Source organism: Dipodomys merriami, unplaced genomic scaffold (assembly GCF_024711535.1).
Source record: "Dipodomys merriami isolate MVZ:Mamm:240054 unplaced genomic scaffold, mDipMer1.0.p SCAF_18, whole genome shotgun sequence".
Lineage (NCBI taxonomy): Eukaryota > Metazoa > Chordata > Mammalia > Rodentia > Heteromyidae > Dipodomys > Dipodomys merriami.
Window position 1 is genome coordinate 7,826,186 of NW_027203159.1, and position 14,083 is coordinate 7,840,268.

Here is a 14,083-nt window from a genome sequence, read left to right on the forward strand (position 1 = left end):
CAAGGCAAAAAGACACAACTGAGCGCCTGCCAGCAGCCGCCACGGCGGCCGCAAAGGCAGGGTCACAGCAGAGAACGCAGCCAGGGCAATAACTGAGCGCTCACACAGAGAGTCCAGGATGAAGGAGCCAGATGCAGTGGGCGAGCGAATTCTACTCAACACCAGCAAGAACGGACAAGGAGCGGAAATCTTCATCCTGCAGTTCACAGACCAGAGACGACCCAGGATCCAAGACGCGACGTGACTAGAAGCACGACGTCCTCACTCCTTCTCAGGGAGCAGAGGAGGGAAGGCCAACCCTCCCCCCCCCAGCACCGGTGATCTCCATCTTGGATAACAACAAAGCTTGGAGGAGCTGCCAGCTCCAACCCAGGCCTTGGAATAAAACGAGTCATTTAGCAGGTCACAAGAAATTAATGGCGGGAAAGTGACCTGCCAGTCTCGGCTCCATCCAGGGAAAAGTCACCCAGCTCAGGCACCAGCCATTGGAGTGGCTTTCCTCACTGGGTAACCAGAGCCAGAGGCTGCCCCTCCCACTAGCAGCCTCAACAATCAATTGAAAAACAGAAACCCTGAGAACGGCTCCAGGCTGGGCTCTGTGAGTTTTTTTTCAAAAAAGAGCCCCAGGAAAAAGCTACTGATTGTTGAAAGGCCTCAACTCTACCCAGAACCTAGCCTCACCATTGCATTCCCCTCTTTTGTGATTCTCAAAGCAGATCACCCTCCCAGTAAACTAATCTAGGAGAGGGATCTCCAAATCTTTGGTAAAGCAGAGCATTTTTTTTGCCTGTTCGAACAAACTGACTTAAGAAACCAATCAAGCCACAGGACCTCAAGCTGACCAGAGACTCCAACAAGAGGATATTTACAGACAAAATGGAGATACAGGATTCTTCCCACTCCTACCAAAAAAATCAAAAAAAAAAAATCAAAGAACTTTTTTTTTCTTCCGCTTCTTTTCTTTTCTTTTTTTCTTCTTTTTTTTCTTTTTGGTACCATATATATATATATATATATATATATATATATATATATATATATATATATATATATATATATATATATATATATATATATATATATATAATTCTTTTTCCTTTTCTAAAAATTTTATTAATCTTTAATTTTTGCCTTTTTTGAAAAAATAATTGTTTGCCAGTAACTTTTTTTCCTGTTATAATTTTTATTTTAGGAATACATGAATGTGTGTTTTCCTTTCTTTTCTTGTCTGCTTTCTCTTTTTCTTTCTTTCTTAACTATCTTTTTGTTTTTTTGTCTAGCTCTACTGAAATTCTGATCTTTTTTCTCCCTTTCCAATCCTTTTCACCTTTTCCTCTCTTTTGATCTTCTTTATGTGACTTAACTCTTGTCCTGCACATCCTCAGATAAACCCGTAGTTAAGTAGTAGATGCTATCCCCCATTGTGTACACAATCCACAAATTTATTACTCCCTTCAAAACCTCTGAGACTTAAATTCCTTAATAGCAGTACTACCTCTTTATACCTATATAATATTTTAAGCATTTTCTTAAGTTTTTCACTTCTCCTCTATGTCCCTACCCTACTATTAATATACTCACATTCCTACCTAACTAGATGGTCTTTTAATCTCCATAATAATATTAATTTTTACGTTTCTATTTTTTCTGGTATCTTTTCATTTCCCTTTCACTTTCTTCTTTTTTTCTCTCTCTCTACTTGCATCCTACCCAACCTATTTCCTGCATTGAGATTAGGACATAGTTAACTCTCCCTGTGCCTCCTAACACCAATCTATTTCTATTTTTTACCCACAACTCTCCCTAACCCTAAAAATTTCTGGTTTTCCAAATTCTTCTCTGTGGTTCAAAGCCCATTAACAAATAGTTGTTTGATGTTGAACAGATGTATCTGTTGAACTAGATTGTATCTGTAGACTATTGACTGTATAAGTGCAAATGTTCGTTGATGGTTGCCTTAAGGTAGTGTTCTAGCACAAAACTGGAGCTATTTTCATCTAAAATGAGGAGAGAAGAAAAATGGCAAATCCGAGTATATCAATTCCCAATCTTGATAATCAGGTGTCAGATCAGATAATGAACAATCCATAGGAGATTTCCCAAATAGCTCTACAAACACTGGTGGCAAACATATTAAATGAGAAGTTTGACAACTTACAAAGGACTCTGTATGAGCGTGATAGGGAGAGAGAGGAGGATATCCCAAAAGTTTATACAGGAATATCATAAGCGTGAGGAAGCTACTCAAAACTAATACAGGATTTGCGTGAACAACTTGAGAATACTCAAAGAGAAAGGGAGGAATGGCGTGAGCAGGCTGAGAACACTCAAAGAGAACTGCAGGAATCGCACGAACGGGAAGAAAGAGAAGTGCAGGAATCCCACAAACGGGAGGAAGCTAATCAAAGTGTAATTCAGGAATTGAGAGACCAGGTAGAGAACACACAGACATCACTAAAGGCATTCATGGAATCCATTAACAAAGAGCTGAAGGAAGTCATGGAGACCACAAAGGGAATGCGGAATGGAACCCAACAGAAGGAATAGGAGTCCAAAGAAACCATAACCAATCAACTAAGTGATTTGAGAACAAACACTGAACTCCAAATTAAGGAAGTAAAGAAATTCATACAAGACCTAAAACAGAGCTTCAACAAAGAACTTGAAGCCATCAAAGCTGACCAATTAGAAGGAAAAGAGATAAAAAACAAAGTATAGAGTCTTGACAGCAGGTTAGACCATGCAAAAGATCGAATCTCAGCGATTGAAGACAGCCTAGATGTTATAGAGAAATTGTATACAACAATCCAAGACAAGTCCAAGAAATATGATAGATCTATCCAACACCTGGAAGACACCATCAGAAGCACCAATCTAAGGATAATGGGTGTAGAGGAGCACCTAGAAAAAGAAGTTAATGGTGAAGGAAATTTGTTTAACAGGATGCTAGCAAAGAACTTCCCAAACACACAAAAAGATAGGCCTATTCAGATACAAGAAGCTTTTAGAACCCCAAATAGACCAGACCAGAATAGGACATCCCACTGTCACATTATAATCCACACAGGATCAACTCAGAGCAAGGAAAAGATCCTTAAAGCTATCAAGGAGAAAAGATTAATCAACTATAAAGGGAAACCAATTAGAATCACCTCAGATTTCTCAGCAGAGACAATCAAAGCAAGAAGAGCCTGGAATGATGTATGCCATGCCCTAAAAACAAACAACTATCAACCAAGAATACTGTACCCAGCTAAACTCTCCTTCATAACTGAAGGCCAAATAAAAACCTTCCATAGCAAAGAAAAATTGAAACAATACATCTCCTCCAAACCAGCCCTATAAAAGATTCTTAAAGATGTCCTACACATAGAAAACCAACAAGATCGCAACAAAGGCCAAGAAACTGCACCCAAACTGAGAATCCAAGAACCATAGGAAGAACCCAGTTTTCGCAGCCCCCAAGAAGGTGGATAACATGGCAGGAACTCCCAAATACCTCCCAGTCCTATCTCTTCACGTTCACCGACTGAATTCTTCAATAAAGAGATATAGACTGTCTAGTTGGATTAAAAAACAAGACCCTTCTATCTGCTGCCTGCAGGAGTCACATCTTGCCAGTAAAAACAAACACATTTTCAATGTTAAAGGCTGGAACAAAATCTACGAAACAAACGGCCCCCATAAACAGGAGGGAGTCGCAATCCTAATATCAGATAAAATAGACTTCAAATTAAAATTCGTGAGAAGAGATAAAGAAGTTCGTTACATACTAATTAAAGGATCTCTTCTTCAGGAGGATATTACAATTCTAAATATCTATTCGCCAAACAATGGAGCACCCAAATTTATCAAAGAAACACTACTTTCCCTCAATCCCATATAGATCCAAAGACATTAATTGTTGGGGATTTTAACACACCACTATCCCCATTAGACAGATCACCTCGGCAAAATCTCAACAGAGAAACCACAGATCTGAACAGCTGCATAGATCAACTAGACTTAACAGACATCTACCGGACATTTCACCCAGCAGCATCAGAAGACACGTTTTTCTCAGCAGCACATGGATCGTTTTCTAAAAAAGACCACATTTTAGGCCACAAAACAAACTTGTCTAAATTCAGAAACATTGAAGTTATACCTTGCATTCTCTCTGACTACAAGGGAATAAAATTAGAACTCAACACCAAAAGCCACCAAAAAGTCCGGTATCACATGGAGACTGAACAACACACTGCTGAATCATGAGTGGGTCATTGAAGAGATTAGAAAGGAAATTCGAATGTTCATGCTATTCAAGAAAAATGAACACACAAATTATCAGCTCCTCTGGGACACAGCAAAGGAAGTACTCAGAGGCAAGTTTATAGCTCTTTGTTCCTACATCAAAAAATTGGAGAGATCTGAAACTAGAAAATTAATGACACATCTAAACCTCCTTGAAAAAGAGGAGCAAGATAAACCCCAATCCAGTAGATGGAAAGTAATAATCAAAAATAAAGCAGAATTAAATGAATTAGAATCCAAAAAAGCTATAGAAAGAATCAACAAAACAAAGAGTTGGTTCTTCGAAAAACTTAATTGACAGACCCTGCGCAAATCTAAACAGAAAAAGAAGAGAACACACTCAGAGATGAGAATGGAAACATCACCACGGAAACAACCAAGATTCAGAATATTATAAAGGAATACTTCTCAAAACTTAATGCTAATATGTTTGAGAACTTGACAGAAATGGACCTTTTAGTAGTAAATATTGACATGCCAAAACTAAACCAAGATGAGTTAAACCAGCTTAACAGGCCCATTTCAAGCATTGAAATAGAAAGAGCAATAAGAGTCCTCCCAGCTAAGAAAAGTCCAGGACCAGATGGTTTTACAGCGGAATTTTACAAGGCCTTCAAAGCACAGCTCCCACCAATACTCCTCCAACTCTTCAATGAAATTGAAAGAGAAAGCTCACTACCGAACACATTCTATGAAGCCATCATAACTCTCATCCCAAAACCAGGCAGGGACTCATCAAAGAAAGAGAACTATAGACCCATTTCTTTGATGAACATTGATGCAAAACTTCTCAACAAAATTTTGGCCAATCGACTTCAACATTTCATCCAAAAAATCATACACCATGATCAAACAGGATTCATTTCAGGGATGCAAAGCTGGTTCAATATACGCAAATCAATTAATATTATTCATGGTTATTTCAATAGATGCAGAAAAAGCATTTGACAAGATCCAACACCCCTTTATGATGAAGGTTTTGGAAAAATTAGGAATCCATGGAACATTCCTCAATACAATAAAGTCTGTATATGACAAACCTACAGCCAGCATTATACTCAATGGTGAAAAACTAAAACCATTTCCTCTTAACTGAGGAACAAGAAAAAGATGCCCACTCTCTCCATTTCTCTTCAATCTAGTATTAGAATGCCTAGCTACAGCAATAAGACAAGATGCAGACATAAAGGGGATCCAAATAGGGAAAGAAGAAATAAAAATCTCCCTCTTTGCAGATGACATGATCTTGTATTTAAATAATCACATGGATACCACTCCCAAATTACTCAAGCTGATTCAAAACTTTTCCAAAGTAGCAGGTTATAAAATTAACCCCCCAAAATCAATGGCTTTTCTGTATGCCAACAATGAGAAAAGTGTGGCTGAAATTAGGAAAGCAACGCCAATTGTACAAGCCCCACAAAAAATAAAATACCTAGGAATTAAGTTAAATAAAGAAGTGAAGGACCTCTATGATGAAAACTTAAAATCATAAAAAAGAAAATCAACACAGAAATTAAAAAATGGCAAAACCTCCCATGCTCCTGGATTGGAAAGATTAACATCGTGAAAATGGCAATACTTCCCAAGGCTTTCTACAAATTCAACTCAATACTTATCAAAATTCCAACCTCATTCTTCAAGGAAATAGAAGAGGCAATCCAAAAATTCATATGGAACAATAAAAGACCCCGAATAGCAAAAACGTTCCTCAATGGAAAGAACACTATTGGAGGAATATCAATACCAAACTTCAAACTCTACTATAAAGCCATAGTAATCAAAAGAGCTTGGTATTGGCATAAGAACAGACCTCAGGACCAATGAAATAGTATTAAAAACACAGAAATGAACCTACAGACCTATAGCCATCTAATATTTGATAGAATGGTGGAAAGACAGCCTTTTCAGTAAATTGTGCTGGCAAAATGGGTTAACTACATGTAGAAAACTAAAGCTAGATCCTTATATATCACCCTGCACCAGAATCAACTCCAAATGGATCAAAGACCTTGAACTCAAAGCAGACACTCTGAAAACATTACAGGATGGAATAGGAGAAACCCTAGGTCTCCTTGGCTCAGGCCGAAATTTTTTTAATCGAGACGCAGAAACACAACAAATCAAAGAAAGTTTGGACAAATGGGATTGCATGGAGTTGCAGAGCTTCCGCAGGGCAAAGGACATAGCTAGCAAGATCAATAGAAAGCCCACAAATTGGGAGAAGATCTTCACTAGCCATACAATGGACAAGGGTCTCATATCTAAAGTATACTTGGAACTCAAAAAATTACACCCCCCAACAACAAATCCTCAAAGAAACAACTGCCCAATAAATAAGTGGGCTAATGACTTAAAAAGAAACTTCTCTGAAGAAGAAAGAAGGAAGGCCAATAGACACATGAAGAAATGTTTAACATCCCTAGCCATAAAAGAAATGCAAATCAAAACAACGTTAAGATTCCACCTCACCCCTGTTAGAATGGCAAAAATCAAAAACTCTAATAAATAACAGATCCTAGAGTGGATGCGGACAGAAGGGTACCTTACTTCATTGTTGCTGGGAGTGTAAACTTGTTCAACCACTTTGGAAAGCAGTATGGAGGTTCCTCAAAAGACTCCACATAGACCCTCCCTATGACCCAGCAGTCCCACTTTTGGGCATTTACCCAAATGTTTACAAACAAGATCACACTAAAGCTACCAGCACAACTATGTTTATTGCAGCATTATTTACCATAGCTAAGACCTGGAACCAACCCAGGTGCCCCTCAGTAGATGAATGGATGAAGAAAATGTGGTATATATACACAATGGAATTCTATGCCAGCATCAGAAAGAATGACATTGCCCCATTTGTTAGGAAATGGAAAAACTTGGAAAAAATTATATTAAGTGAAGTAAGCCAAGCCCAAAGAAACATAGCTTCCATGATTTCCCTTATTTGCAATATCTAGTACATGTATGAGTCAAGCAAAATAGGTCAGATAAGGTGATGTTAGGAAAATGAACTCTAAGATATGTATTTTAAATCTTTTTTTTCTTTCATGCATTTGTTTCTAACGAAATTATAAGATTATTTCTTTGATGCTTTTTATGTCCCTCCCCCAAAGTGTAACCCCTGCTTTCCCTGTATGTGCTCTCAATATAATTTGTGGAGGGGAAGGGGAAAAACAAGTCGTTTAAAAAAGGATATAGGTGGACCTATTGCAACAATGAGAAGTACAAGTTGTTATGTCGAAAACTAACTTTATGACTTGGGGGGGAGGTTTGGGTGGGGAGAAGGAAGGATGGAAAGGGATGGAAAGGGTAAACAAAGGAGGAGGCTACAATGCTTGATAAGAAATGTACTCACTATCTTGCCCATGTAATCGTAACCCCTCTGTACAGTATTTTCACAATAAAAAAATAAAATTAAAAAAGAATCCCAAGACATATTTGCTTTGCTTCTTTCCTTCATCTCCCAAACGTTCCATCAAATTATGAATCAATTTGTGGATTAGTACACTGATTAGGCCAGAACTTCATGATCCAATGACTTTTCAATGACTTACTCCATAAGTAGGTATGGAAGTTTGGTACTTATCTAACAGAAGAAATTTAGAATGTTTTGTTTTCCGTTAATACACACAGTAAAACTCAATGTTGTGAGGGAGTATCAATAGTGACAGTAAACAGAAAAAATAAATATTGAAATAAAAGTAGCATGAATTTAATCTCTCTTCTTTAAATGTATTATTCTTTATCAATGATTCTTTTATTTTTATAACTATAAATACACACATATAAATATACAATATTTATTGTTCAAATGTATATTATGCATAATATATATCTCCATGTGTGTGTGTGTGTGTGTGTGTGTGTGTGTGTGTGTGTGTGTGTGTGAATTACATAATTTCATGGTTAAGTGTTTGAATGTGTAGCCTTGTGCTCTCTGTAACTTCAGCCACATTAATTTAGGTTAATTTAGGTTAATTTCTTAGGCTGTCAGGAATTATCATTTTTCCACTTATACTTCCCACATAACTGAGATTAATAGCTAGAAAAACATGTTTTGAAAAGAATCTTGTTCAAATTAAGCTTAAGTTGGCCTGAAAATGGGTCCTCATGATTTGCACATTCTGAGTAGCTGGGATCAAAGTTGGTGTGAATTTGTTAGTATACAAAGGTGTCTTTGAAGTGATGCAGTGAAGATGACTTTTTTTTTTTTGGTTTAAGTCATGAACTCATTGCTTTCAATCAACTCTGATTATTCTTCCCAAAATTTGATGTATTTTTTCTTTTAAATAACCACCTTTCCACTATGTTTATTTTTAATACTATGTAAAACTCTTGCAAGAAAGTTATTTTTCTTTCTTCAAATAAAAACATGCTGAAGACTCCTTGTCATTGAATTTAGCAACTGTAGAATATGTTCATTTTACTTTTTTATTATGTCAAGGTATTTCACCTTTTAACTTATAGCAATTACATTTAGATGCCATTACTAGCATCATACTCATCTTTGGATCACTATTAGGTATAGTAACAGTGATATGAACACAGACATCGCAGACAACTGCACTGAAAAGATTGCTAATTTGTGACTAACAGGTTGTAGTATATATTGCTTTCGAATGCTGGGCAAAGGAGTGTTTCACATGTAGGGCAGGATGGAGAGAGATGGGACAAAGTGGAGGAGTAGACATCCTTGTCTTTTTCCTGAGTTTAGTGGAGATGGCTTTAGTTTTCCCCATTAAGTAAAATGCTGGCTGTCAATTTGTCATATGAAGCCTTTATTATATTCAGGAATGGTCCAAGAATTTCTAGCTTTTCCAGACCCTACATCATAAAGGGGTATTGGATCTTGTCAAATGCTTTTTCTGCATCTATTGAGATAATCAAGTGGTTCTTTTCCTTGCTCTTATTGATGTGAAGAATTATATTAATTGATTTACATATATGGAACCAGCTTTGCATCCCTGAAATAAATCTTGTTTGATCTTGGTGTATGAAGTTGATTGGAAATGATTTCGTTGAGAAGTTTTGCATCCATATTCATCGAAGAAATGTGTCTATAATACTCTTTCTTTGAGAAGACATTGCCTGGTTTGGGAATTAGGGTTACTATGGCCTCATAGAAAGAGTAAGGTAGAGAACTTTCTCTTTCAATTTCATTGAAGAGTTGGAGGAGTATTGGTGTGCGTTCTCATTTGAAAGTCTTGTAGAATTCTACTCTAAATCATTCCAGCCCTGGACTTTTCTTAGATGGAAGGTCTCTTGGTTTCTGTTTTCATTTTGATGCTTGATATGGGGAACGAAAAAATCGTTTAAATAAGGAAACAGGTTGACCCATTGCAACAATGAGATGTACGAGTCATATGTCAAAAACGAACTTTACAACTCTGGTGGCGGGGGAGGATGGGAAGTGATGAGAAGGGGACACAAAGGAGGAGGCTACAATGCTTGATAAGAAATGTACTCATTAAATTGCTTATGTAATTGTAACCCCTCTGTACACTATTTAGACAATAATAAAAAAGAATATATATATATATATAAGTATAAAGAACTGAAACTATTATTAAAGAACTTAAACCTAAGAGGTTTTGAATTAAATATACAACTTCTGAATTAAGTATGCATACAATGAGGGATAAGGTGTAGTAATTAACGATGGGTATATATGTAGATATGAGCAGAACAGCAAGCAGTATGTGCAAAGGAAAAAAAGAAAAAAGAAAAGAAAAAAGACCAAGAAGTTAAAAGATATTAATAACGATAAACAAAATCAAAATCCCCCACACTCGTAACCAAAAAATATAAAAGAAAAAGAAATCAATTATTTAAAAAGTTAAACTGCTATGTAGAAAATTTTGATTTTTAAAAATTTTATTTAGGGGGTTGGGGGGAGAATCTTGTATCTCCCGTGTGTCTATGACCAGTCTCATGGTGGAGTCTCTGGTTTGCCTGTAGTGTTTGGTTTACGTGTGGCTTGATTGTTTTTAAAGTAAGTGTGTTTGAGCAGGAAGACAACTCTGCCTTACCCAGGACTTTTTGATCTTACTCCCAGGCTAGTTCAGTGGGACGGAGATCTGTTTTGAGTATCACAAAAGAGGGAGATGGCTGTTTCCTCTAGCTTGGCGCTGCTGTGAGGAAGCTAGGTTGTGAGTAGGGTTGAAGCTTAACAGTAATCAGTAGCTTTTCTTTGAGGGACTAACTCCTGAGACACTTGCGGAGGCAAGCTTGGAGCTCTTCTCAGGATTTATGTTTACTGAGTTTGAATTGATTGCTTTTACCCCTCCTGCTGCTGAGCCAAGGCTCAGGGGCAGCCTCTGGCTCCACTCTGGTGGAGAAGCTTTCTCTGCCTGGGAAGGACAACGTTCCCCCTGCGTGCAAGTGAGCAGGCCAGGGCAGGTTCCTGTGAACAGTTTAATTGCCCCTATTGTTGTCTTCAAGGCCTGAGTTGGAGATCGCTGCTTGGAACAGGTCTTTGTCTGTAACAAAGATGGAATTCTTCTCTGGTAGTTGGGGAGGGGCTACATTCTCACAAGTCCTCTATGTGTAGGAGGATGTCTTGGGGTTATAGCAGTCTTTTGGTTTCTGGGCCATCCGTGGTCTGAGATCAGTAGGATGAGGATTTCTACTTCTTGTTAGTTCTTGATGGCAGTGAGTAGTATCTGCTCACACATTGCAACTGGTGCCTTTGTCCTGGGCTCTCTCTGTTTATATGGTGGCCTGGCTATGGCCTCCACAGCTGCTGATAGGCGCAAGTGCTCAGATCTGTCTCCTTTACCAAGCTGCCTGAATTTTCCCTCTGGCCAAAATCTCTGCAATTTGATGGCATACTTGGTATGATTCTCTAGCCTAGACTGCTCACTGCAACACTAAAACTGCTCTCTCTGGGAGAGCTTGATTAGCCTCCAGCTTCTCTGCGATCTTCCTCCAGAATCTTAATTTTTCCTTTCTTCTTTCTTCTTGTTGAGAGCACCTACGTTAGAAATACTCAGAATGAAGGGCCCAATGATATGTTGAATACTAAATTCCTGGGAGGTAAAAAATAAAAGGGTGCTATATTCTGATTCTTTTCTATGTTTTTCTTTTTCTTAAAAGCCCAGCTTTTGGAGCTTATCCATCACAGGGACAACACTCTTTGCTACATTCTCTAGGGAGTTCTTGGAGATGAGCTACAGAGACAGAACACCATGAATTTTGTGTTCTTTTGATCTCCGATTTAGAATAAAATGAGGACAGAGACACAGCTATAGACATACAGCAGGTAGAGAAGCACTGAAGAGATAATGCAAAGTAGTATGATAGTAAGTATATAAGGGAGAGAAAAGATTTGGATCCTGAGGTGGAAGCCATAGGGTGACAACAAAGCTTGGAAGAGTGAAAAGACCTATATTTTTTAATTCTATTTCAAAATTCCCAATCTGGAAAAAAAGTAGTATACCTCAACTTCTGCTGCTAAGCGATAGAAAGGGAAATACAGGAGACATGGACCTACACTGTAGTGCATAGTTCAGATTCTTCCTATATTCTCCCATAGATATGACTTCAAAGAAGTTACTTAACTTTTGTTGTCTCATCCTTAAAATGTAAAGAGTAGTTTAGTAGTTGCAGTGATTTTTTTAAAAATCAAGTTCTCAATTTCCCTAAGTGAGACATTGGAGATGAAAAGAACATTTGTCAGGCAGTAGCTATTGCCTTGTAAGAGAAACATGATTTTCTATATGAACATCTAGAGAAGCCTCTGAGACATATCATGTGAGTTATTTTTTCTCTCTTTTCTTTATTGTTCTGTGTCACTTAGAGTAGATGCTACCTAGTGAGGCCACAGATAATCCAGAGGCCCTCATCCTTTAACTGATAATCATATTCTAAAATTTCTTCCCCTTGTCCAGGTTTATTCATGAATGTGGTAAAATACATTTAACTACTTACAGATTCCCATTTTTATATTCTTGAATGTTTTCTTACACTTTCATATTCCGGAGCCAAGGAGCAATTGGATTGTTGAGTTTTAAACAAGCCCAACTTGTTGACATATGCTATAAAGTGTAGAGTTAGTGTGGGTTTTGTCCAAAACATAACTGGAAACAAATTTTAAATATTTCTCTACTAAGTACTACTAAATATATGAATGCAAGCTTTAGCATTTAAGTACATGATGAAAATGGATATGAAATTGACCTATAAAATTACTGATAATTGGGTCACACACCTATCAAAAACACATTATGATATTTTTGGCATATCATTTGCAATAATTAATAATTAGGTTTTGCATTATGCATTTATTACTAACATCACTTAATTAGAAGCCTACAGTCTGTGGAACAAATGGAATAAAAAGTAATAAATGTTCAATTGCTATACAAAGGCTGTTGGTTAGGGAAACTGTTCTCACTACGTTAAAGACCTGACTGCTAAAATTTGTGAACAAATCATAGAACTTCAGAATACACATAAGGAAGATCGTATAGATTTTTTGTGTACAAACTATACCAGAAACACACCATTCAACCAGTAATAAAAATCAACTAATTCTATTGTATTCCATGAGTTTTCATTTTGAGATACTGAGATCCATTCAATTAATTGTAATGTGAATATTATGGAATATGTACAGTATGCCTTTCCTTCCCAAGCATATAATGAAATGTGATAAAATGAAATGTGATTGAATTAGCATATATCTTTACTTGTTCTTGCATTTAGCAGATGCAGTCTGATGCTGAGTTATGGACTTACTGTTTGTAATGCTTTTAGACATTCACTTACTAATCTAGATACTTGACTTATACTGTCGTTTTAGTTTTTATTTAGAAAATTTTCATTTTTTTGGTATTTGTTATAATTCTCCAAAGAATAAAAAGGTTCTAAAATAATATTTGCCTGTCATGAGAAATTAATTTTTTAAATTTTATTGTATTTGAGAACATACTGTACAAAGGGGTTACAATTACATGGGCAGGATAATGCATACATTTCTTACCAAGGAGGAGGCTGCAATGCTTGGTGAGAAATTCATTTATCCTTGAAGAGAAGCCATGAAATTATTTAGAGAAACTGTGTTCTCTCATACTTCTTTTTGACTTTTTTAGTTCTGTTTCCTCATTAGTGTTCATTATGCCTTTTCTATATAGAAATGTATTCTCCTTGACTGAAATGAAAGAAAATTGAACAAAATTTCATAGAATCAAGGAAAAAGCAATTTAAAACCAATACAGCTTGCTGCAGGTAGCTTACTCCTATAATCTTAGTAAAGAATTGCAATTCAAAGGACTCTTCTGCAAGTTACCAGGAAAAGGTCAGCCAAGATGTGGCTCAAGAAGCAGAGCTCTGAAGTTGAGAAAAAAAGTTAAGAAAAAAAAACATTAAGCCATGAGTTCAAACTCTGCTATTGTCATAAATAAATAAGCAAAAAAGAATAAATGAATAAATAAATAATCTAGAATATGACTATGAAATATTTTATTGAAAATGTTTACTGAATATTTTATAAAGCTTATGATATATATGTTACAACTAAATTAGGTGAATTATGTGTGAAAATAACCTGAAATTTGTTCTGAATAATAAATTTACTTAAAAAACTACATTGGAGCAACATATGTTTGATAAAATAAATACATTTTTAAGGCAAATGGAGCACTGAAATATTTTGCTTGGTATTCAAAAGGATTGGAACTTGTATTCCCTTATATTTCCCTTTCCTTTTAAAATGGGCTCTGTTATATATTATGTGATTGATATTTGCTATATACATGATAGATGCAATGACATTTTTAGTTTTATAGCT